Below are 26,328 nucleotides of genomic sequence, written 5' to 3'. Positions count from 1 at the left end.
TGTCCCCTGTCCCCACTGAACAGGATGCCTATACTTACTACTGACATGCCACTCACGGTCAAGTGTAGGAGAAGTGATAGATCCTGTATTTATTCCAGAAGGTACAGTATCCACAGGAGAGAGCAGTAATTAAGGTACCTTTGGTTTTCTGGTGCATGACAGGAAAAAGTAAATCACACATATAAATGAGTACCACAGAAAAATCACAAAATACTTGTTCGAGGAACACAAAACTCCATAGGATTTTTGGTAATGAGCCTCAGTCCCAGGACTAAACCAGCTTAAATAACTGCAAGTATACTCCCTGCAAGCTCTAATTTCAAGTTACAACAATTAGAATCAAACAATGTAGTTTTTCATCACAGTGTGAAATCACTAGTTAGTAATGTCATGCAGCCTAAGAGAATGTAAACTACTTCAACAGCTTTGCCTCGTCTAAGACAGATTGTTCCTTGGAAACACTGAAAAAAAAAGAGAAAGAAAGAAAGAAAATCAAGCTTAACAACAACAGTGCCATGAGAACAAATAGGTTACAAAACTAAAAACTTTGCACATTTCACCAGGATGTAATGGTCCTATGAAACAAACTGCACAGCTATTCATTTTTATAAATGATAGTGATGCAACAGACAATGACCATAGGTTGTGCTTTACTGACCATCACACGAAGGAAAGGATCGAAATGACGCAACTTGATAAGTACAACTTAGCAGCTTGTTGCATTACAAATACAAAGCAGAAAGATGAGTGATAATGTATGTTAAAAATAATGTAGTAAACGAGTCCAATATATGTAAAATATTATTCTACTGATCAATATTATGGAGCTTGTTGCATTGAACTATTTGTTAACACACTGCCTATTTATGCAATTGCTGTTTAGAGCGTTCCCTCCAGAAACCTGAATGTATGTCTCAAGCATGCAGAATCACTTTTAACTTCCCTGCTCTCAAAAACCAAAGAAATAATCATGCTTGGTGATTTTAAATTGATTGGTTTTACCTGTAAGAGAGATAGGACAGATTCTGAGAGTGTATTGAGGTTTTTTAATCTGATGGCAGTTTTTTTTTTATTTTCCTACAAGACTGAAAAAGAAATGCACAATTATCATTGACAATATAGATAATAACAGAATTGGTAACACATGTGTAAGGCAAATTTTAAGTAGTCTTTCTAACCATGATGGGCAGTTGTTTAAAATGCATGATGTAAGCCTTGCTAACTGGAGTAGATATACCAAAAGATCCTTTACATTAATCAACAGTGATAAACTGCAAATCTTCAGCAGGTATTTGCAGCAGCTGGAATGAGACACAGTACATATGGTTAAACATGTTAACGATAAATTTAGCCTACTCCTGAATGACGTTATTACCCTGTTTGAAGCAGTAACATCTAAGAGAAAGTACCAATCTGAGTTATTGCAGAAGACAGTGGCTCACTAAGGGGACCAAAACATACTGCAAAACAAAGTGTTTTATACTTAACTCAGAAATTCTAATCAACTTCAGGATATGGAGGAGTACCAATTATATTACAACAACCTAAAAAAATCCATAAGCATGTTCATCAAATCTGAAACTGACAGTTCAAATAAGAAAATAAAAACAATTTGGAATGTGGTAAAAAGAGAGAAAGATGAAAGTTCAGAGGATACAGGTAGTATAGAAGTGTGTAATGTGGTAAAATGAGAGAAAGGCAAAATTTCTGAGGATACAGACAGTATCAAAGTGTCATAATGCCAGCTTAGTAGCTGGTGATGAAATAGTTGCCATTATCTTCAACAACCACTTTTCAACTGCAGCTGATCAAACTGGTTGTAAGGAGTCCATGGATGAAGCCATGAAGCCTCTACAAAAAAATCAGAGCACAACAACATTTGCCAGATGTATGTATCATCAATTACAAAAAATAAGACTGAGAAGGTAATATGACAAATGAAGAATAAACATGACACTGGTGTGCACAATAAATCAATGTACTACAGCACTGCTGTAAATTTATTCTTAAAGTTCTCTGTCACATATTTAATGAGTCTCTAAATCAAGGTACTGTCACCAATAGACTCAAACAGGCAAGTATCAAACTATTCTTCAAAAAAAGGTAATACAGCTGAGATTTACTGCTACTACCCAATTTCATTGCTAACAAGTCTTTCTAAAATCCCATAAAACCATCTTAACAAACAGCAACATCCTTAATAACAGTCAATTTAGATTCCAAAAGGGCACTTCAACCGAACACGCCATTTTCTCTTTTGTTGACCAACTCCTAGAACCCATAAACAATAAAATGTCACCAGTTGGAATCTTTTATGATCTATCTAAAGCATTTGATGATGTAGATCACAAAATTCTACTCAGGAAGCCTGAACACTATGGCTTAAATGGTACTGTGGCTCAACCCATATCTAGATGACAGAAAGTAGAAGGTACTGTTGTATAATTCTGCAATAGCACATGCCTGTTATGACTTGGGCACAGTGAATGGAGTACCACAGAGATCAGTGCTTGTTCTCTAACTATTTGTAATCTTTATCAATGATCTGTCATGGTGTAGAGCTGGAAAGCACACTTCACCCCATTTGCAGACTACAGAACAATTATGACTGACAAAGTATCCAACTGCAGTCTAGAGAACACCTCTATCACTATATTCAAAGAAGCTTTAGATCAGTTCACATCAAACGGACTATCCCTCAATGTTCACCTCAATGTTCATTCAATTTCACGTAGCACATAATACGAAGACATTGAAATACAATATAGTAACAAAGAAATATTGACAGCTGAGGCTTCCAAATTCCTGGGATTGCACATTGTTTAAAGTTCACATCTACATCTAAATAGACACTCCACAAGCCACTGCATGGTGCATGGTGGTGGGTACCCTGTAGCACTACTAGTAATTTTCTTTCTTGTTCCACCCACAAATAGAGTGAGGTGAAAAACAACTGTCTATATGCCTCCGTATGAGACCTAGTTTCTTGTATCTTATCTTTATGGTCCTTATGCACAATGTATGTTGGCACCAGTAGAATCTATCAATAGACAGCTTCAAATGCCGGTTCTCTAAATTTTCTCAATAGCATTCCTTGAAAATAACATCACCTTCCTTCAGGGATTCCGGTTTGAGTTCCTGAAGCATCTCCATAACACGTATGTGTTGTTCAAAACTACCAGTAAGAAATCTAGCAGCCCACCTCTGAATTTTTTTGATGCATTCCTTTAGTCAGACCTGATATGGGTCCCAAACACTTGAGCAGTACTCAAGAATAGGTTGCCAGCATTCTATATGTGGTTTCCCTTACAGATGAACCACACTTTCCTAAAATTCTCCCAATAAACCAAAGCTGACCATTTTCCTTCCATATCACAATCCTTACATGTTCGTTCCATTTCACATTGCTTTGCAACATTACACCCACATTTTTAAATAATGTGTCCGAGTGACTGTGTCAAGCAGTACACTACTATTGCTGCATCTGAATATTATGGGTCTGTTTTTCCTACTCATCTGCATTAACTTACATTTTTTCACATTTAGAGCTAGTTGCCATTCATCACACCAACTAGAACTTTTGTCTAAGTCACCTTGTATCCTTCTAAGTCACTCAGCTTCGAAACCCTACTGTACAGCACAGCACAACTGCAGATTGCTGCCTACCCCGTCCACCAAATCACTTATGTATATAGAGAACAACAGCGGTCCTATCACACTTCCCTGGGGAACTCCTGATGATACTGTTGTGATGAACACTCACTGTTGAGAACAACATACTGGGTTCTATAACTTAAGAAGTCTATTCCATATGCTCGTACCTTTGTTAACAGCTTGCAGTGGGGCACCATGTCAAATGCTTTCTGGAGATCTAGAAATATGGAATCTGCCAGTTGCCCTTCATCCATAGTTTGCAGTATACCATATGCGAAAAGGGAAAGCTGAGCTTAGCACAAGTGATGCTTTCTAAAGCCATGGACAAAAGCTTCTCAGTCTCAAGAAAATTTATTATATTCGAGCTGAGAATATGTTCAAGGATTCTGCACCAAGCTGAAGTTAGAGAAATTGGTTTGTAATTTTGCAGGTCCATTCTTTTACCCTTTTTATATACAGGAGTCACCTGTGCTGTTTTCCAGTTCCTTGAGACTTTGTGCTGAATGAAAGATTCACGATATATGCAAGCTAGGTAAGAGGTCAATACCATATAGTACTCTTTGTACAACAGAATTGGGATTCCACCCGGACTTAGTGGCTTATTTGCTTTCAAATCTTTCAGTTGTTTCTCTACACCAGGGATGCTTATTACAATGTCGTCATAAGGAAGTCTGTCCTATGGTCAAATTAAGGTATGTTTGTATGGTTTTCCAGTGTGAACAACTTCTTGAATAAGAAATTTATAACTTTTGGCTTTCTTTTTGCTATCTTCAACTGCCAAACCAGACTGGGCAACAAAGAACTGGATGGCAGCCTTAGATCCACTTAGCAATTTTACACAGGACAGGACCATAATTTTCTCAGGCTCCCTGCATACACAAATCTCTACTAAACTTTGCTCGTCATCATCTGTGTGTTCTCTTTTGCACAGAGAGGGCAACAGCCTCTGCTTCCTCAGCATTTTCCAAATTTTGTTGCTAAACTATGGTGGGTCTTTCCATCCTTAATCCTTTTACTAGGCACATAACTTTCCAGACCACAATTTGCTTGAAGTCTGCCCGTAATTCCTCTATGTCCATTCTACTGGAACTAATTGATGTCAATTCACTGTCTAGTTGAAATGCTAACAACTGCTTATCTGCTCTTTCTAGCAGAAAAAAGCTCCTAGCCTTCTTGACTGGTTTATTAACTTTTATAACCAAAGTTGCCATAATGACACCATGAACGCTAATCCCCGTTTCTATACTGGAGTTGTCGATAAGGTATGGCCTATTTGTAGCTACAAAGTCTAAGATATTTCCATTGTGTGTGAGGTGCAAAGCTATCTGCTCAATACAATTTTCAGAAAACGTGTTCCAAAGTATTTTGCATGATTGTTAATCTGTACCTCCTGCATGAATCTACAGACATCACAGTCTATACTCAGTAGGTTAAAGTTGCCTCCAACTAGTACTGCATGATCTGGGTATTTACATGCTGCTGACCGTACATTTTTTTAATGACTCTAGAACTGTCACAGTGGAATCAGGTGTCCAGTAAAAACATCCAACAATTAACATGATTTCATCTTGGCCTGTCACACTCAACTTCAACCTCAATAGAAACAATATTTTTGTCAGCTGCAATGAACACTCCCCCTCCGATCGCCTCTAATCTGTCTTTCTGGCATACATTCCATAACTTGCTAAACATCTCAGAGCTTTCCACTTCAGGTTTCAGCCAGCTCTCGTTCCCACAAATAATCTGAGCTTGAGAACTTTCTTGAAGGGCAGTAAGTTCAGGAACTTTGTTACAAATACTTTAATCATTTACTGATAAAATTTTGAAACTCTAAGTGATTGCACAAAACAATCAGAAAAGTGCATGCTCTCTGTAGAAAAAACTGATTAGTCTGATTAAAATTACTTATCTTTGATGCTAAGGATCGGAGCACCCTCAGATCTGATGCCTGGAACACGAATCACAATCCTGATCACTGCTTTGTCTAACCCCACAGTAAAAAAAATCAACCACTTTCAGTGTTAAGAAAATTTCTTATAAGATTTTCCACATATCCAACACTGCCCAGTTTCTCTCAAATTTGGGTTAGTGTCCCTTTAATAAGAAAATTTCGTAGGCCTAGAAGGAATTTAGGCCAATAGTGGCTTATTAGAAAATCTGAATAAATGTGGAGGATGAATCCCATGGACAAGTTCAAACTATAAGTTGTTCATTGAAGCTGGAATTACCACAGCAATGAAATGTATTCCAAGAGCTTTCCATAAGGTATATACTCCTAGCTAGACAGTAGAGTGCAAAAACCTATACTAGGTATTCTGTTAAAGCAACAAACACGAAATAGCAGATAAGTTGCTGAGTAACACTGATACAGCTTGATGCATAATAAGGTGGACTTACATCAAGCAGGAAAGCTTGGTCTTTGCTCAGAAAACTAGTTGGTGTGACCCAATGAGATCACACTAATGATGCTGTTATCCCCAAGTCAAGTTGCAGCCAACATTGTGTCCACTTACATAACTACTCAAGTCTGAGCACACACTATTACAGCTACGAAGAAATTAAAGGCACTCGAAACACATTGCAAAGCTGAAACTGAATATTCTCTACCATTTAACATTGAAGAAGTAATGATTGTCATAAAGGAAATGAAACCAGGGAAAGCCTTGAGCTTTGATGGCATACATGCAGAATTCCTTTTTCACTGTGGCAAGTAGGTGAAAAAGTGGCTGGCTGAGTTCTTCATAAACATTCTGCAAATGGGCAAATACCACACAAAATGAAACAAGCAGAAGTCATAACTATAATGAAACCAGGTAAACCAAATGACAAGCCAGAAAGTTATTGAACCATAACCTTACTTAGAATGCTATATAAGTTCCTGGAAAGACTGGTGTACAAAGGAATATGTTGTAGGATCTTTGAAAATATACTGGTTGAACTTGCAGGACTCAGACCGAAGCATTGCTGCATAGATCAAGTCCTCTACCTAACAACTTCCATAGAAGCTGGTTTCCAGAATCAAGAGAACTCAGTGGTTGTATTCATTGATCTGATGGCTGCATATGATACTGTCTGGAGGCAAGGCATCTACTGAAACCTCTACAAGGCATCCTAAGCCTAAAAATTGGCAATCTCATCCATGAAATGCTCAGTAACCAACATTTCCAAGTACTAGTGGAAAACAAGACAAGTTCACGTATCAAGCTAAACAATGCGCTGCCACAGGTATCTGTTCTGGGCCTCTCCTGTTCAGTTTCCACATATCAGATATGCATGAAACCACACCAACAAAGTTTGGATATGCTGACGACTGGATGCTCTCAATGGGACTGAGATTTTAAAGTTACTGAATCTGTATTGACCAATGATTTAACAACTATTGGTTAATATTTCTGCAAATGGAGGTTGCAGCCAAGTGTTGCTACGACAGAAGTCTCAAAATTTCATCTAAACAAGTCTGCCGATGAGCTCACAGTCTGCTTTAAAGGAAAGCTACTCAGGTGTACAGAAACTCAACAGCTCAGTTACAAACAACATACGTTATGAACAGTTACCAAAATCATAATTCAATATGTCATTCTCCAGTAGCTCTGTGACACGTCATAGGGATCCTCTGTGCAACCATACAATGCATCTTATGACTGGTACAATCAGATCTACACCTACTTTCTGACAACCCATACTTAGCCACATACCGCCTCCAACTCTGTGGCAGGAAAATACGCTTGTCCAAGAGTACAAAAAAACTACAGAAACTCCCTGTTCATGCAGACATTCTAACCATTAGCAACGGAAGGCTTCACTTTCATCAACCACCTCTGGAAATCACAAAGGTGTTACTTGACAATAATTTAAATACTAATGACTACTGAAGACACACATGGCAGATTAAGGCTACTACAGAATAGCTAAGGGTGCCATGCATATTGACCAAGCCACCTGGTTTTGAACTGTCACACAAGATCTGGTCAGTTCTTAACCGAATAAGAAACAACACTGGAAGGTGTCCCGATTCTCTGTACAAGTGGAAGAAAATAACTTCTTCAATTTGTCAATATGGTGCTGAAAAGCAGACTGTTTGCCATGTAATTCTTGAATGTCCTCTGAGATCTTTCTCTAGTGATCCAACAGAGTTCCCGGTGACAACAAAGAATCAACAGATTACATTTGTCGCTTGAATATTAGTTTGTAATTTGGGAGAGTTGTAAATATTTTTTGTGATATAGCCATATGCTAATAAATAAAAATGATAATTAAATGATACTTTGCACCTTGAAACTTAGTTCCTCCAATAACAGCTCTCAACGTCACATGTAAACTGTCCACCACTGCCAATGTGTTACAACTGAACATCAGTTCATGTGCAGTGGTCAAATAGTGTAATGTACACAGAACAGGCAAGCTATTTGACTATTATCATCAATCACAGCTGACAAAAACATTTTCTGCCTGTGTTGGCACCTCAGCTTCCTCTACTTGTTGTCTGAACCTTAAATGAGGTGCACCTAACAACCAACCTGACAATGCTCTAGGTGCATTTCATTTAAAATCACCCAAAATAAATAAATCTTGTTGTCCACATGACAAAAACATTTGTGAATAATTGATGTAAGAAAGTACATGATGAAAAAGGATTAAAATAATTTTTCCACATTTTTTATCAAAACTCCAGTTAAAAAGGCCATTTTGAGATGTGTGTCATTTTCAAAAATTGGTTTCAAGGGAGTAGGTGGCTTGTAAGTTTGTAATCACTATAACTTTTATAGTTATGAAACAGTTTTATTTAATTTGGTACCATTGGAAAGACACAAGAATCAACTATAACATAAAATTATTCAAAAGCTGATGATATGCACATAAATATTTACAAATCTGTAATGAAAGTCATTCCTGCATTTATTTTTTCACACACACACACACACACACACACACACACACACACACACACACACACACTCTCTCTCTCTCTCTCTCTCTCTCTCTCTCTCTCTCTCTCTCTCTTCAGGAATTTTTTTGCAAGTTTCATCATCTTAATTGGGTGTTTGTTCCGTTAAGTTACTTAAAACTAAAATTTTAGGTATCTATCCATAACATTCTAAAAAGTGTTCATTCCTTTCAACATGTTTTCAATGGGGAATATTGTGTCTGATCCAAAAATACAAGCAACTACTGTGCATGCCACACTGTCATTAAAATATTTTTTTGTAAGGGCTCCAGCAAACAGCACCACGAAGTGGCCATTAGTTAACTGAGGAAGGACTGCTTGGTCTCAAGAATTTGACCTTTGCATCTCTGTGTTTTTGACTGATCTCCAAAATTTTTTCAAGTCATCATTGGTTATCACAAACAGCTGCAGAGAATATTTCTTCTTTAAGTGATGGAGGCCTTATTTTGAAGCCCCGAGATTAACTTGTATGAATTCAGTAGATGACACACACTTTATCAGCAAACTGCTTTCATTCAGTGGTATGAAAATATAACACTTTTCCCAGGTATGGTAGAACCAGTTTCACATTGTTTTTGCGGCATATTTGTGGATTTTGTTTCTCCTCTGTCATAACAGAAAATGTTCATATTCCTGGAACACAACTTTGGGAAATTTTAAACAGACCTTTTGGACTCAAAATATGATGCTGCGAACTTTCTTTTGTTGCTAAATGTTTTATAGTACCACCAGACCCATTACATGCATTTTGCCATGACTTGTGGCAAAAAATTTCATCTTGCAGTTATCCCACGATCTTGATTGTGATCGCACAAATTTACAAAGTTCTTACAGTTTTTATATCATCCAGAACAGCCATCAGCACAATAAATGACAAGCTGGATGTGTGACATCTGTTCGAGTACATAGATGAGAGCAGCTTTCTGGAAAACATAAAATGTGTTTTTATCATGCTGTAAATAATCAGTTATACAATAAAATAGCACGCACTTAATGAAATCCTTTGTTTTATAGTACACAACAAAAGGATGAAAGGTAACTTGAATGTTCCACCACAAAACTCTTGTGCAGCATCTTGAAGCAGACATGTACAGTTTTCTGAAAAATCCATTATAATGATGCATGAAGTTAAGGGGTGCTTCCTTCCTTAATTTCAAGTAGTAACTCCAAGATTTCAACATGTAATGGCATAGTATCAGATTTTTAAGTTTCTGGACAACATACTCAACAAATTCATTGATAATCTTCATTAATGTGTCCAATATAGGTCAATCAGTTTGGATCCATTGCTTGAAAATAATATTTTCAGAATCTTATCAGAATTCTAGATCCAGTAAACAGTTATGCAGTTCATATTCTCCAGGAGACAAAACAGCGATGCATAGTGCACTCTGCATTTTACCGATTACACGTAAGTTTCCGCAAAACTTCAGTGTATGGTTCTTTTACACATGCAGTGTGCATCACCAGTTTTACATTTCAGTGGTAAATGCATACACATACATTATGCATTCCACGACTGTGTACAGTATGTACAGTAACACATTCTTTTGGGTGAAGTTCACAGAAAAAAAGGCACGTTTTTCCACATACTTAACTATTCCGTTTCCCAACTTACAACTTCCATTTGACAAAATACCATCTTCTTTTAGTAATACCCAGGATTTCTTTGCCCAAAATACCATCTTCTTTTAGTAATACCCTGGATTTCTTTGCCAAGTATTCAATAGTGTTAAAATTATCTTGAATCTTTTCTTTGACCCATGAAGATGGTACAAACTTAAGTATTTACAGTTTTTCTTTAACACAACTTCTGCTAAATTTCTCTTGATATTTTTACATTAAACTAATACAGCCTGCATGCTCAGCACACTCACATGTTCTTCAGGACACATTTTCTGCTCATGCTGTTCTGTTGGAGTTGTAAAGCTAAGCGACAAAACTTGGATCAAATGTGTTCTTTGCACCTGTCTTGTGTTCTTTTGGTTACTTAAATTGTGAAATTTCAAGCAATTCACAACTTCCATAAGGTTTCTCAAGGGTTGTTCATGGATCTGGTGTATATTCTGGATCTTCAAATTCATCCATCCCTGGCAAGCTACATAATGTAGGAAATAAAATGACTGTCCTTGAGGCATGTTATACAAAGCTTAGTACCTAGGACAAGTCCAAGCCTTTCATACTTCCTTGCCGCGGTTAAAGAAATAACTTTCACAGATTTCTTAACTGTCTTTTTACCAAGTTTCTTAAAAGGGCCACAGCAAGTTCTTCATTTAACTTCAAATGTTTGCAAACACAGCTTTTAATGAGAAGAACAAACACTGTCAATATTTTCACAGGTGCTTCTTAGCTTCAGTAACTCAATACCAGCTTGATTTAGACTTGTCATATCTATTAAATCAATCTCTTTGCTACTACTACAATACTTCTGACACACCTCTGCTGACATGAAACCTACTGAACATTTGTTTTCCATGACAATTTCCAAGTCTAAGAAAAGGAATGGATGAATTACACTTTTTCTGGGACTCTAATCAGCCTAAGATTTATTATGAAGAATCTGTAAGGGGAAATAAGATAGAGTAAGTGATTACTTTGTGTGTTCTTTAACACTTATGTTAGGAAAGAAATAAGATTTAAATCTGACCAAATAGAACTGTGTTGCATTCTCAGTGTATGAACAATTACACAAGTGTTGGCAATTCACAAGTCACACTTCTGTTACCAGCAAAAACTCATGTATTACTTTCAAAAAACTTACTAGAAAGAGGAGGCACTGACAGGAGCAGACAGACATGCAGAAAGCACAAATTAAAGTGAGTGTTGCTGCTTGAAAATGTTTCAATGTTGTTTCATGTATAGCTGTTTACCCATCTAAAGCAACAATAATTACAGCTTTACTGAAAAAGTATGAGGTCTCGCAAGAAAGGAAAAACACCCTTCTGTTTTTATGTGTTGGAAAGTATGATAATAAGTATTATGTGAAAGAAAAATTAAGATGGCGAAACTTGGGATAAAAATTCCTGCCCATATTTGTAAATACTTATAAGCATAATATCAGCATTTTAATAATTTTATATTTAGTTTTTCCTTGTACCTTTCCAATGACACCAAATTAAATAAAATTTACTCATAAATAAAAAATCATAGTCGTTACGATCTTATGAGTCACCTAGTCTCATTATGAGCTTTCTTACACCAAAGTTTTAAAAATGTCTGAGGTACTACGGTAAGGGCCACCAGGTGATTTCAGGTGAAATAGGTCTACACTACATGTGATAAAACAGCAAATAACTAGTTGTTTTAATCTGATCATAACCACATAAAGAAGCACACAGCATTCCAGGCGTTATCTCAAAGTCACAGAACATACTCTGTAATTCATGTACAGAGGAACTGAGTGATCCAACACAGATTAAGAATAAGAAAAAACTGCAACTGCAGGTTCTCTCCCACTAACAACAGACCACTCAAGGTGCCACTTTTGTGCACAAGCATTGATTTCAGCCAATGAGGCAAGCATGATGTTTAAAAATGGCTCATTATCACACACTGTACAAGAAGAGCAAATTTGTATCTTACAAGTAAATATTTAAAAATAAGCAAAATTTATAATTTATGTAAAGAGGCAGTCAAATCTCTTCCTGTAGCTAAGAAAGATTCACAATTCACTGTAAGTTATGATACTGCCACTATTACATGGGTACAAGAGGAGGGCACAGACAAGGTTGTTAATGGCAGCGTATCTAAACTTTTGAATCTAGGAAGCTTTTTGCTCATGTCAATGTTGTGCCACCCACAATAACTGATCAACTGGAGGTGTCAAAAAAGTTTTACTCTAGGTAATGTGGTATACACAGCTGTGCACTCGAAAGGAGTCATATTGAAATAATATTGTCGAGTTCACCATAACGTATGTCATGCCTGGCTGCCTTCTCCAGGAGAATGACATACATTAAGACAATGTTTTAAATCTCACTAAGGTACTGCTGTAAACAGCCAACCAAGCATAATAATGCATCTCTCTCCGCATTCGTTCGTCAAGAGAAATTTCAGTCTCCTACATTTACTGCGATCTTACAGGAGTTATCTGACAAGTACAGTTAATTTTCTTAAAGTTGCATGAGATATAAATGAACACTGCCTTTAATATTTGTTTTGTATTAAAATGCCGTATCAACTTTACTTTAGATACTTTCAATTTTCGTAACTGTGTCTGGAAGACCAAGTTATGGTTTTAAAACCAGCATTAAAAATGAAGATGCATTATGTAACCCCATTTCCAACTTTGTGACCAGTGTGATCATTTGAGCTCTTACTTACACTGTCGTCTGGCCTACGAGGGGAGGGCTGAAAAGTTTCTGGTTTCAGCCCCCTCCTGTTGGAATTGAAAACTGATTTTGATACCATGTGAAAGCTAAAAGATCACATTTTTCTATGCTTATAACTACTTTCAACTTCAGGTAGTACACGAGATAGGCAAAGCACAGGCAAGCTTCATAACTGTAGAGTTACAGTGCACCATGCAGTTTTATATTTCTCCTGTGAAAGTCTGTGAAGGACATTCACATCGAGATTCACAAGCACTAGAGGGTATGTGCCCTTCGCACAGCCCTATTGAAACTTGGGTATCTCATTTCAAGACTGGGCATTTCACTTTTGAAGATGAACCTCACCGTGGGTGGTCCACAACATTAAGACCTGGCAACGAGTAATGTTCCCCATGAGCTGATTCACAGGGACCTGTGAATATCTGCAGAGAAGACAGCTGAGATACTGGCTATTTCCAGGAAGCATGTTGATTTCATTACTAACAATATCATGGGCATGGGAAAAAGCTTTTAGTGATGTAGTTGGCAAAATGTTTGAATAGTGAACAGAACGTACGAGTTGAGACATTGCCCAATTCTGAAGCCACAAAGAAGTTTTTGGCTGGGGTAATGACTAAAGATGAAACTTGGCTGCACACTTATGACACCAACACCAATAAACAATCAAAGAAATGACGGCACATTGGGTAACTATAACCAAAAAGTGAAGTTTGTGGTACCAGCCACCTGCTTTGATCCATCACAGAATTGTGTTGTGTGATATCATGATGGCACCTCATATTGAAATGGATTGTGTTTGTAGAAGGTGTGATGAGTATGTGGTTGTGCACTCTACTGTGGGATATTAATGTTCTGAAAGAGATTGTGAGTGATATTAGCGATTCACTGGAATCCTTGATTATTGTTTGTGAGAATTTGTGGCAGTTTCTTAGTGAGTTACTTTGATGTTAGCAGTTACAGGTAACAGATTCATTATTGGGTTTGGAATTATTAGTGCAGTAAGTTGTTTATGCTTTGAAATTTAATTTTATGTTTTGTATATTGTTAGTTAAGGATGACAATGAAGTTCACAAGTAGGTCCCTGCATGCCACAATATGGAACAACATGTTGACTACAATGAAATTCCTACAATTATTCAGTTTAATTGCTCAGTATGTGAAGTGTAAAGTTTGTGACGAAAATAAAAGATTGACCAAAGTTGTTGCATCTTGGACTAGGGACCAGTATGTGTGGTGGCATCAGCAGGCCTACGTGTGGCATTCTATGCACAGAGGTTCCTGGTTTGAGAAGTCTATGCTGGTCATTCAAGAGACTGTGTTGATGACTTATATTTTTATCATCACTAGAGCTGTGTGTTAGCTGACTTTGGCTAGTAAGTATGTTTGCAGAGATCTGCTTTTTATTGCAGTACATATGGCATCTGCGTTTATGTGCATAATTGTGTGTTTCTTATCTATCGAAACTGGTGTGCAATTTTTATCAATTTTTGGTCGTGTTTTTAGTTATTGGAAATTATGTTGGATTGTGATCAGTAGATATTGTGGGATTTGTTCAACCTTCATTGGTGAGGTTTGGTTTTCGATATTATTTATATGAGCGATTTTTGGTTTTGTGGTACTGTAGACTTTGTCTTAGTTATATAGGTCAAATTAAATGTTACATACTGCATTTTTTGAGTTGTGTGTGGACTTTTTTTAGTATCATTGACTTCATTTGAGCTTTATAGATCATGTGAAATTTCTAGTTCTGTCATATATTTAGTTTGTGCCTGTCCGAGATCCAGTAATTCCCACTGTCATCCCATTAGTTTCATGTTATTTCTGTAAATGAAACATATTTTGTATTATTTGTGTTTGTTCATGCATGTAATTAGTGACATGGCTATTACTATACTGTATAAGCTTCACGAAGTCATGGGTCAAAGTCAATAAGTGGTACTGCGATCTCTGGTTTTCCCAAAGTTTCACACCCAGAAATCAGCCAAAACGTCAAGGCATACATTTTCTACGAAAAGCATTCTGTTGGTGGACTACCTACCTCAAGGCTGTAGTATAGCCAGATAGTATTACGCCAGCCTCCTCGACCAGCTGAAAGTGTTAATGAAGACATAACACTGTAGAAAGCTGACCAAAGAGACCTTTTTGTTGATGTATAGGACTGCCACATTGAAGTCACTGCATTTCCAACTGCTTGACCACACTCCAGATTAATATGATTTGGCCCCTTCAGACTACTATGTTTCCTAAAATGAAGGAACACCTATAGGGTCACCATTCGAGAACACTGACTATGTCAAACGTACTGCAAAGGGCTATCACACAACCCTTGTTGAATTGGTTGGTTTGTGGGATTGAAGGGATCGGACTACTAGGGCCATTGGTCCCTTTTTCCATGAACTTGAAACAGCCACAAGGAATAAAAACAAACAATGGAGATGACAAGAGACGGCGCAGGACAAGAAAGACAAAGACTGAGACCAGACAAAAGAAATTAAAATCACACCGAGTGTGACAGCGGTTGGCAGAGGGAAAAAAAGAGAGAGAGAGAGAGAGGCGGAAATCGTAGGCCAAAAGCCAGACTCAACACAAAACAAGGACAAACACTTAGACCAAGCGATAAAAACCCCCTGCACGAATAAATCTGCCATCGCAACGTCATCTGATAAAAGAGCAGGAAGCGTATCAGGCGGCGCAAGCATCTTCCTGAGACGAGTTAAAAGTGGGCAGTCCAACAAGATGTGGACCACAGTCAACGCTGACCCGCAGCGACATAAAGGTGGATCCTCGCAGTGCAATAAATAGCTGTGCGTCATCCAGGTGTGGCCAATGCACAGCCAGCAGAGGACAACAGAGTCCTTGCCATGCACCAGTAGCCTCCTTGATGGCCTGAAGTTTGTTGGGTGAAGGAAGGGCGCGCCATTCTTCACCCCAGGTGCGAAGTACCATCTGCCACAAAACTGACCTGAGGTCACTCTCCGAAAGTCCAATCTCCAAGGCTGGTGCACCGACAGCCTGTTTGGCCAGTGGGTCAACACATTCAATTCCTGGGATGCCTACATGACCCAGGGTCCACACAAAGACCACAGAGCGGCCGCAATGGGCAAGAGTATGGAGGGACTCCTGGATAGCCATCACCAGACAAGAGAGAGGGAAACACTGGTCGATAGCTCGTAAACCACTCAGGGAGTCACTACAGATAACTAAGGACTCACCTGAGCAGGAGCAGACATACTCTAGGGCACGAGAGATGGCGACCAGCTTGGCAGCGAAAACACTGCAGCCAGCCAACAATGAGTGTTGATCATAATAATCCCCTACAGTAAGAGCATAACCAACACGACCAGCAACCATCAAACCGCCAGTATAGACAATGTCGGAGCCTTGATACGCGGTAAGGATTGAAAACAAGCGGCGGCGGAGGGCCTCAGGAGGGACTAAGTCCTTCAGGCTCTGTGCCAAATCGAGCCGAAGGCATGGACGGGGCACACACCACCGGGGTATACGCAGAGAGGCCCAGAAAAAGAGGTGGAAGATGGAAAACCTCAAGCCCAGAGAGAAGAGCTCTGACGCAAACCACGATCGTACACCCTGACCGGTGCCGCCGTTCCGGAAGATGGACGACCGACTGAGGGGACAGGAGATGATAACTGAGATGCCTGGACAAGCTACAAACGTGTGTAGCGTAAGTGGCCAGTAATCATTGGCACTGGAACTGCAATGGAGGTACACCTGCCTCCACAAGTATGTTGTTGACAGGGCTTGTCCAGAAACCTCCAGTGGCGAGTCGGATCCCGCTCTGAAGGATGGGGTCCAGCAACCGCAATGCGGATGGGGATGCTGAACCATAAGCCAGGCTCCCATAATCTAGACGGGACTGAATTAATGCCTGGTACAGCCATAGCTGGTGTGACTCAAGCAACGAAGAGCATTAAGATGCCGCCAGCACGTCTGCTTAAGCTGCCGAATATGAGGGAGCCAAGTCAACCGGGTATCAAAAACCAATCCCAAAAACTGATGTGTCTCCACTACAGCAAGAGGTTCACCGTCAAGATAAAGCCGTGGCTCAGGGTGAACATTGCGTCGCCGGCAGAAATCCATAACGCAAGTCTTGGCAGCCGAAAACTGGTAGCCATGCGCTACAGCCCAAGACTGTGCCTTTCAGATAGCACTCTGTAGTTGCCATTCAGCAGCTGCAATGCCAGTGGAACTATAGTATAGGCAGAAATCATCAGCATACAAGGAAGCTGAGACAGACATTCCCACCACCACAGCGAGCCCATTAATTGCAATCAAAAAGAGGCAGACACTTAAGACAGATCCTTGCTGTACCCCATTCTCCTGAATTCGGAAGGAATTATGGGAGACCGCAACTTGCACACAGAAGGAACGGAGCGACAAAAAATTTTGTATGAAAATCAGGAGCGGACCCCGAAGACCCCAACCATGAAGAGTAGAGAGGATGTGATGTCACCATGTTGTACCGTATACCATTCGCATGTCAAAAAAGACAGCGACCAGATGCTGACGGTGGGCAAAGGCCATACGCATGGCAGACTCCAGGCACACCATATTATTGGTGGCCGAGCAGCCCTTACAGAACCCACCCTGAGACGGAGCCAGAAGGCCCCAAGACTCAAGTAGCCAACTCAACCTCCGGCTCACCATGCGTTCGAGCAACTTGCAAAGAATGTTGCTGAGGCTAATGGGGCGGTAGTTGTCCACCTCCAGTGGGTTCTTGCCTGGTTTCAACACAGGGATTACGACGCTTTCTTGCCATTGAGACGGGAACTCACCCTCAACCAGATACAGTTGAAAAGGTCTAGGAGGCATCACTGGCAGTGCACCAAGAGGTGTTTGAGCATCTGACAGTGGATGCGAACTGGCCCAGGAGCCGTATCAGGGCAAGCGGCTAGGGCAGTTTGGAATTCCCACTCACTGAACGGAGTATTGTACGATTCAGGGTGGCGCGTTTGAAATGAAATGCTCTGATGTTCCAGCCGCTCTTTCAGGGAGTGGAAGGCCAGTGGGTAATTCACAGAAGCGGAACTCTGAGCAAAATGCTCCACTAAGCAGTTTGCAATTGTGTCAGAGTCAGTACAGACTGCTCCATTCATTGAAAGTGCAGGTACGTTGATGGGGGTCCGATAGCCATAGAGTCGCCTAATCTTGGCCCAAACCTGCGATGGAGAGATACGGAGGCCAATGGTGGAGACATACCTATCCCAGTACTCCTGCTGGCATTGGCGAATGAGGCGGCGGCTCGCACGCGGAGCAGTTTAAAGGCAATGAGGTGTTCCAATGAGAGATGCCCCTTGTGACTATGGAGTGCCTGCCTGTGATCTTTAATCACCTCAGCGATCTCGGGTGGCCACCAAGGCACAGTCCTCCGCCAAGGGGACCCAGGAGAACAGGGAATGGCACATTCTGTGGCAGTAACGATGCCAGTGGTGACCAAATGAACCACCGCATCAATGGTGTCATTGGAAAGAGGCTCAATAGTGGCAGTGGAGGTGAAAAAGTCCCAGTGAGCCTTATTGATAGCCCATCTGCAGCGGCGCCCAGAAGAGTGATGCTGTGGCAGTGACAGAAAGATTGGAAAGTGGTCACTACCACACAAGTCGTCATGCATACTCCATTTGACAAATGGTAATAGGCTAGGGTTGAAGATCGAAAGGTCAATGGCTGAGTACGTGCCATGCGCCACACTGAAATGTGTGAAGGCACCATTATTTAAAGGAGAAAGGTCGAGCTGTGCCAATACTTGCTCAATGATGCTGCCTCAACCTGTTGCCACTGATCCACCCCACGGAGGGTTATGGGCATTGAAGTTGCCCAGTAACAGAAAAGGTGGTGGCAATTGAGCTATCAGCACAGTCAGGACATGCTGCGGGACATCACCATCCGGTGAAAGACAGAGACTGCAGACAGTAACAGCCTGACGCGTCCACACCCGAACAGCGACAGCTTCTAAAGGTGTTCATTGAGGGACAGACTTGCTGTAAAGGGAGTGAAGGACACAGATGCAGATGCCACCAGATACCCTCTCATAAGCTGCCCGGTTCTTATAATAACCCCGATAGCCACGGAGTGCGGTGGTTCACATCGCCGGAAACCAAGTTTCCTGAAGAAGAGGAAAGGGTGAAGGCTGAGAAGTTGTCGGTGCTCAGCAAGATGGTGGAAAAAGCCGATGCAGTTCCACTGGAGGATGATACTGTCCGTAGGGAAGGCGTGAAGGGAATGAGGAGGCAGATTACTCCGCTGGGTCACCTGCTGCCACCTATTGAGTACCTGTGCGAGTGACATCCATTGTGTCTGAGAGTCCAGCGAGATCTAGGACCTCAGCGGATGCCATAATCTCTACCTCGCCCTCAGATGCAGAGCTTGAAGGTTGGGGTGGGGCGGGTGCCATCTCAAGTTCCTTCGTCTTAAACGTCTCCTTCTTGGATTTTTCTCGCTGCTCCTTGGGTTTCACTAGCTAGGAGGGCTTCACTGAAGCCCTATGACCAGCTGCTTGTGGGCACTTATGCCACTGCCGGGCGTCATCCTTCCCACTTGTGGAAACCTGGGAAGGGAGGGACCCCTTGAGAGTGAGAGGAGCCAAAGAAGTTGGACACTTCTCCAGGTTAGAAGCAGGGACGGACGTCCCCAATGGGTGGGGGGGGAGGGGGTGTTGCTCCTGAGGTAGGTGGTCCCGAAGCAACAGGGTGGGTAGTGCCCCCCATAGGCTAGGGTTCATGTGGAGTTGTACGGCTCGGTGAGCCGACTGGAATTCGCTGAACTGATGAGGCTATCATGGCTGTTGTAGCACCAGCATATGAGGAAGTCATTCACACAGGATGGAGTCATTCATATTTCCTCTTAGCCTCAGTACAGGTCAGGGTCTTATATTCCATGATTTTCCCCTCTTTCTGTAAGATCATGCAGTCTGGCGAGCAAGGTGAAGGATGCTCCCCACAGTTGACACAGATGGGAGGCGGGGCACATGGAGTATTGGGATGTGATGGGTGTCCGCAATCTCGAAATGTAAGGCTGGAAGTACAGCAGGAAGACATATGGCCGAACTTCCAGCACTTAAAGCACCGCATCGGTGGAGGGATACAGAGCTTGACATCACAGTGGTAGACCATCACCTTTAACTTCTCTGGTAATGTATCACCCTCGAAGGCCAGGATGAAGGCACCGGTAGCAATCTGATTATCCTTCGGACCCCAATGAATGCGCCGGTGGAAATGAACACCTTGACACTCTAAATTGGCACGCAGCTCGTCATCAGACTACAAAAGAAGGTCCCTATGGAAAATAACACCCTGGATGATATTTAAACTCTTATGAGCTGTGATGGTAACTGAAACATCCCCCAACTTGTCACAAGCAAGTAACCTTCGTGACTGGGCAGAAGATTCCGTTTTTATCAACACTGACCCAGAGTGCATTTTGGACAAGCCCTCCACCTCCCCAAACTTGTCCTCTGAATGCTCTACGAAGAATTGAGGCTTCGTTGACATGAAAGACTCCCCATCAGCTCTCGTAAAAACTAGGAACCGGGATGAATAAGTGTCACTGCCATTCTGAGCCTTACGCTCCTCCCACAGTGTGGCCAGCGAGGGGAACAATTTGGGATCCTATTTCTGAGTGTTGAATTGAGCCTGAGAACGCTTAGAGACTGCTGACGGCTGGCCACCAGCAAGAGATGATGTACCATGCTTCACTGCGGGTCATCCGCCCTGATGCCACCCACTCTGACCACCTGGCAGGATGGCCATTGCCAGGAGTCCCGATGCCCCAGGGAGACAGGCATCTACTCCTCGGCATACGTGGGGAGTTAACAGTGCAGGCATCAGCAGAGCGGTCCCTATGTTGTCAGGGGACTATGACCAACAGGGTATATGGCGGCCCCACCACAATGGACTGGCTACTGTGCTGGATATTAGGTGCAAGGAAGTCTATGGTCGTCGTCTCCACAAAAAGCAACACTGCACAGTGCATAGTGGAAATTGCACCCAGGAATGTATCCTTACCCAAGAGATGGAGAACGAGCGGGACGGCAATGCAACAACGAGAAAGCTGGCTAAAGGTCTCAATGCATGATGGACACAATGTACCATGTAAGGCGCCCTTCCCCAATTGGCTCGCTCTTCGGAAGAATTTGGAAATATGGAGATCAAACCCGAGAGGGGACCATCAAATATAGGCTGAAATGTTTGAGACTCCTTTTAGTTGCCTCTTACGACAGGCAGGAATCCTGCAGGCCTATTCTAACCCCCTAACCCGCAGGGGGTCTTTTTGAATTCACCAGACAACCTGTAACATTGATTTAATAAGTGCAGCAGCTAAAGACGTAGAGGGAATAAATTCAATACACTTGTAATGTTAAAATACTTATTCTATTCTTTCTGTGCACAGCCAGATACTTCCTAGTCTCCTTCACACCTCCCCCCCCCCCCTCCCCCTCCAAAACAATCAATACCTAATATAACAACAACTACCTTGCCAAAGTAGCTGCAGATGCAATCCTTAGTGTGTGAAATAATGGTTTCAACTGTCATCCTGCCAAATGCGAGTCGAGTGGGCTAACCACTTCACCACCTCACTCGAGATAACTGCTTAACGACTACCTGCAGGCGAAATGAAAATTTTTCCTAAACTTTTACTCCAGTAAAGATACAAACGTGTAGAGACAACCAGTCAACCCTAAACCACTAACCTCAAAGATAACCACTCAGACAGAAGACAACCATTTGCGAAATGTAGCCTTGCCTTCCTCCAATCTGTGACACTTAACATCAGAGCATTCATGAGAAATATGCAGTTCAACATGGACTCTGATCCACAGAGTAACTTGACATGTTTAGGAGAAGATGATAAATTGCTTACCTCAATCACACATCATTTATTAGGATGCCTTCAGGAACACACACAGCTCTCCACTAAATCCTGTAAATTCCTGTGGAAAAAGATACTTCAAGGCTATCATGCAAAACAACTTAATAGCCAGGGAATTAGACAAATCAGTGAACACTGATAGTAAGAAAGAGAAACTGAACAAAAATATTATCAAATGAAGAATTCAAATCAGAGAAATAAAAAGCTAACCCAAGAGGAGCCCAATACGATAAAACCAAAGTCATACATCCGATAAGTGTCAGTTTAATAAGTTCCATGCATGAATACTAATTTTAAACCTCATCCCATTGTTCCTTCCTACATTCAGATTTCATCATTTGTGGAGTAAATAAATAAATAAGCACTCCATCTTCAGGCCACGAGTGGCCTACCGGGACCATCTGACCGCCGTGTCATCCTCAGTGGAGGATGCATATAGGAGGGGCGTGGGGTCAGCACACGGCTCTCCCGGTCGTTATGACGGTATTCTTGACCGAAGCCACTACTATTCAGTCGAGTAGCTCCTCAATTGGCATCAGGAGGCTGAGTGCACCCTGAAAAATGGCAACAGCGCATGGCGGCCTGGATGGTCACCCATCCAAGTGCCGACCACGCCCGACAGTGCTTGACTTCGGTGATCTCATGGGAACTGGTGTAGCCACTGCGGTAAGGCCGTTGCCCAAAGTATATAAATAGCTTACAGAAAATAGAACTGATGGCACTAATTGGTCCCCACTCATGAATTACAGCATTATTGAAACTAAACTCTGATAAACTGGGCTGATGTTTGAGATGCTTGTCAGTTAGGATCACAAAGGAGGTATTTGTAGCTTACGTAAAACTATGGATGTAATGAAGGCAGAAAGACTAGGATCCAACATCCTGACAACGATGAGGTAGTACAAGATGGAGTACAAGCTCAGTTTGGGAAAGTGAATTGGTCATGCTGTTTCAAAGGAGTCTTCTCAGTGGCCAGAATGATCAGCTGTTATGCAGAGGACTCAGGATCAATTCCCACTATTGCCAGGGACTCTTCCTTCGTGGCAGGAATGGACCAGAGGGCACTCAGCCTCAGGAGGCCAACTGAAGTACTGCTTGAAATAGAAGTAGCAGCTGCAAGATCAAGAAAGCTGACGACAGCCAGGAGAGTGATGTGCTGACCTCATACCCCTCTATACCATATCCAATGACGCAATGGGCAGTCGGTTGATCTCCACTGGACCATCGTAGCCGGAATGTGAAGCTTTCAAATGTAGCATCCCGGCAGTTGCTCAAAATGATTTAGGAAAATCAAGAAAAACCTAAATCTGGATGGCCAGAGTGGTATTTTAACTGGTGTCCTTTCAAATGCGAGTCCTGTGTCTTACCATTATGCCACCTTCCCCAGTGGTGTGTACTTGTGTCACCCCTCCTCTTAATCATCGTGACCCCTCTAATTTTTACATATATTCTGGAAGAACAAACATTGTTGGCGATTCACAGCTGTAAGAAATGTTTTTGAAATTAATTCGCCGACTGAATTCCTTGACAGTAGCCATATTAGGTATAGATCTACTATCCAGGTTCAAGCCCCAATCCAGCCCAAATTTTCACATGCCACTATTGGGCAGCAGATCTATACGTAATACAACTGAAACCACGGAATTCACAGTTAGTGAATTAATATAGAAAGTACACTCTAATTGTGTGTGTGTGTTTAAGATGAATAACATAATACCAATTAGAATTACTTTACAAAATTTGTATCAGAAGTCCACAAAAAATCCTGGAGAAAACACCCGAACCTGTCTTACACAAAAGACTTTTTGTAGAAGAACAACAACTGTTCATGGATCATTATATGAATAATAATATGACTTATTCAGTTCATTACCACATTTGTCATTGATGCTGTAAAAATTAGTTCACAACAGTTCTATCACTAAAACATGGAAGGATGCAGTTTCACAAAGGCACCTATGTGCACAAAGAAGGACTGTGATGCGGTTGCCAACACTGCAGGAACAGCTTTGTGTAGCATCATTGTGGCACACTTCTGCCGAGTTCAATAAACCCACACACAAGGTCCATATTGGCATAGTCTTCCTCAGTAAACCTATCTATTTTGCTGTTTATGACTGTAAATGTACAACTAACAGTGTTGGAAAAACAAAACCAAGATAGAACTGACCAATACTGAATGTAAGCTTGAGCATGAAGAGTAAAGTGGGTATCACTGTTGTCAACAGCAAGTACGGTGCCATCAGTGAATGGAACTTTCTTTCCAAACAAGATACACAGTGCATACCATTGATGTGTGCACTGTTCTGCAGATATTTTCAGTGTAACACAGTTACAAAGATAAATGAGGATAAGAAACCATATGAAACTGAATTACTCTAATAAGCCACAGAATACCACAGGTCCCTTACATAAAAATATTCAGAAAATATCCATTACCATTGGCCAAAATTTTATTGGTGGAGTTCAGGTTCACACTGTAGTCTGTTCAAATTGTATTTATCTAAAGGTTCAACATGCCACTGGTGATGATATCATTGGAGAGGAAGCGAAAGTTCAAATTGTGGATGGAATTCAGCCTTGTCCTTTCAAAGGAACTGCTGCACCATTTGCCTTAAAGCAATTTGGGGAAATCACAGAAAACTTAAATCTCAATGGCCACACTGGGCTTTGAGCCATTAGCCTCGCAAATAAGAGGACTGTGCCTCCCCACTGCACCACCTCGTTTGGTCAACCTGTTAAGGCCAAAGGTTAAGAACATTGGGATTTTCTATCATCAAATAACACTCAAATACAGTACTTCAATTTTCTGCACTGTATGAAGTATAGATAACTATACAAAATAAGCACAATATCAGATTTAATTACTAATGGTTTGTTTATGTAAACATGACAAATGTTGATTCAGGGCTGAAGGGGATTATTTTATCATTCGCTTTGGAAAATGTGTAAAATAAACACATAGCTGAACATATACATATTGTTACATTGAACAAACTTCCTTTTAACTGCTGGTAGAAAAGGTTGACAAGTCACAGATAACTTGTATAATATAAGCAAATAAGGGCACTATTATTGATTAAATACAAAAAAATCAATGATTTCTCTCGACATAAAGTTAATAACAATCAACCACCATCTCTTCCATAAACTAGTATAGTCATTCAGTCTTTGTTTCTGCAATTTTTTACTCGGCATTACAATGGACGTGTTACCGATAGAGGGGCTGTAAATAAATTTAGGGGCATTACAATAAATCTTCGTGCTATCCATCACTGTACTGTGCTACACCACAAAGTCGACACCTAGCAGCAATATCGTTTCCCTAATAGATACTCTTTTTCACTAACTTCGCCGCTGAATTCACTGAAGAGCAAAACGCCAATAAAATTAATTTAAAAGAAATTTACTGAACCTGTCTCGATCTTATAATACGTTAACTTATCCGCTGTCAACGTCGACTGCATATCTATCAGAAATGCACCCAACTGTGGTCCAAGACCGAGACAACTTTCAGAGCATGCACGTAGAATTAACTACTCTAATAATTTTAATACACTACAACCATCACTAAATATTTATTTTTGTGGGACGCTGAGCGTATTAAGTCACATTAATTCTACGCTAGACATGTAGAAGCCACTAAATTTTTTCAACAAAAACTAGCAAATATAAACTTTCCGCGTTCTAAGTCATGTTTTCATCACATGACTTAACGAAGAAAAAGTCGCAACATTTATGACAATACAGTTGAAGAAACTGCCAGTCCATAAACGGGCCCACACTAACCTGACATGGATAGAAACGATTTTATCATTGAACCTATCAACCACATCTGTTATCTCACATTCTCCAACAATAAACATATCACGAATGTCAGAACGCAACTCAACACGCCCAACTCCAAAACATTACTGATTACTGACAGTTGAACACAATCGATGGTAAACAAATAATCGAACTGTCAAACAATAGTAAGTGGTATCGATACTAAACGTAGTTCGATAACGTACATCAACACTCTGCAAACCACTGTTGGGAGAACTCTTCGACCATAAATCTAATAGACTGGCCCTGACGTCATTTTCGTGGCTCCAACAGCTCTGGGCTGAAGTTACGTGAATGCTGGCAAAACACGGTTGTTTCGTGTTGCGCTTATGGCTGTACTCAGCGTTTTGTCGGGGAAATGGCATTACATTACACGTGTAAGTGTTTCTATGATAGTGCAGATGCGTTTATTGAAATCTGCTGAAGTAACTTTTATATGTTTTTTACACTTGAAAAAGAGTATCACGTAAACTAAAGTGTTGAAAGTGATGCCTGTAAAGTCAGACTCATATTACATTTTGGAAAGTATCTGTGATAATTCGGTCACAGAAGTAAGTATAATCGTTTCTCGTTCCTACTCATAGGTTCTGTAAGGATGAAAACCGAAGGCAGCTTTGGATACAGGCCCTGAAACGGAAAAACTTTAAACCGTTTGCACATACGTGCCTTTGCTCGAAGCGCTTCGCA

At 40.9% G+C, this 26,328-nt stretch overlaps 1 protein-coding gene and 1 pseudogene across 2 annotated transcripts in view; both read right to left on the bottom strand.

The window, feature by feature from the left end:
- Window positions 1–25,741, bottom strand: part of LOC124556444 (steroidogenic acute regulatory protein-like) — a 167,737-nt gene extending 141,996 nt beyond the window's left edge. Inside the window, exons 1-2 of one of the 2 annotated variants that reach the window (XM_047130394.1) lie at window positions 25,603–25,741; window positions 21,805–21,874 (exon numbers count right to left, since the gene is read on the bottom strand). The gene's annotated coding sequence lies outside the window, so the exon portion shown is untranslated. The remainder of the gene's footprint in view (window positions 1–21,804; window positions 21,875–25,602) is intronic. The other variant, XM_047130393.1, reaches the window with a different exon arrangement.
- On the bottom strand, window positions 22,376–22,493 carry LOC124557200 (annotated as a pseudogene).
- Window positions 25,742–26,328: the final 587 nt, after the last annotated feature.

Source organism: Schistocerca americana, chromosome X (assembly GCF_021461395.2).
Source record: "Schistocerca americana isolate TAMUIC-IGC-003095 chromosome X, iqSchAmer2.1, whole genome shotgun sequence".
NCBI classification, from domain to species: domain Eukaryota; kingdom Metazoa; phylum Arthropoda; class Insecta; order Orthoptera; family Acrididae; genus Schistocerca; species Schistocerca americana.
Note: the sequence above shows the minus strand (reverse complement) of the source record. Positions and strands in the feature narration are given on the sequence as shown.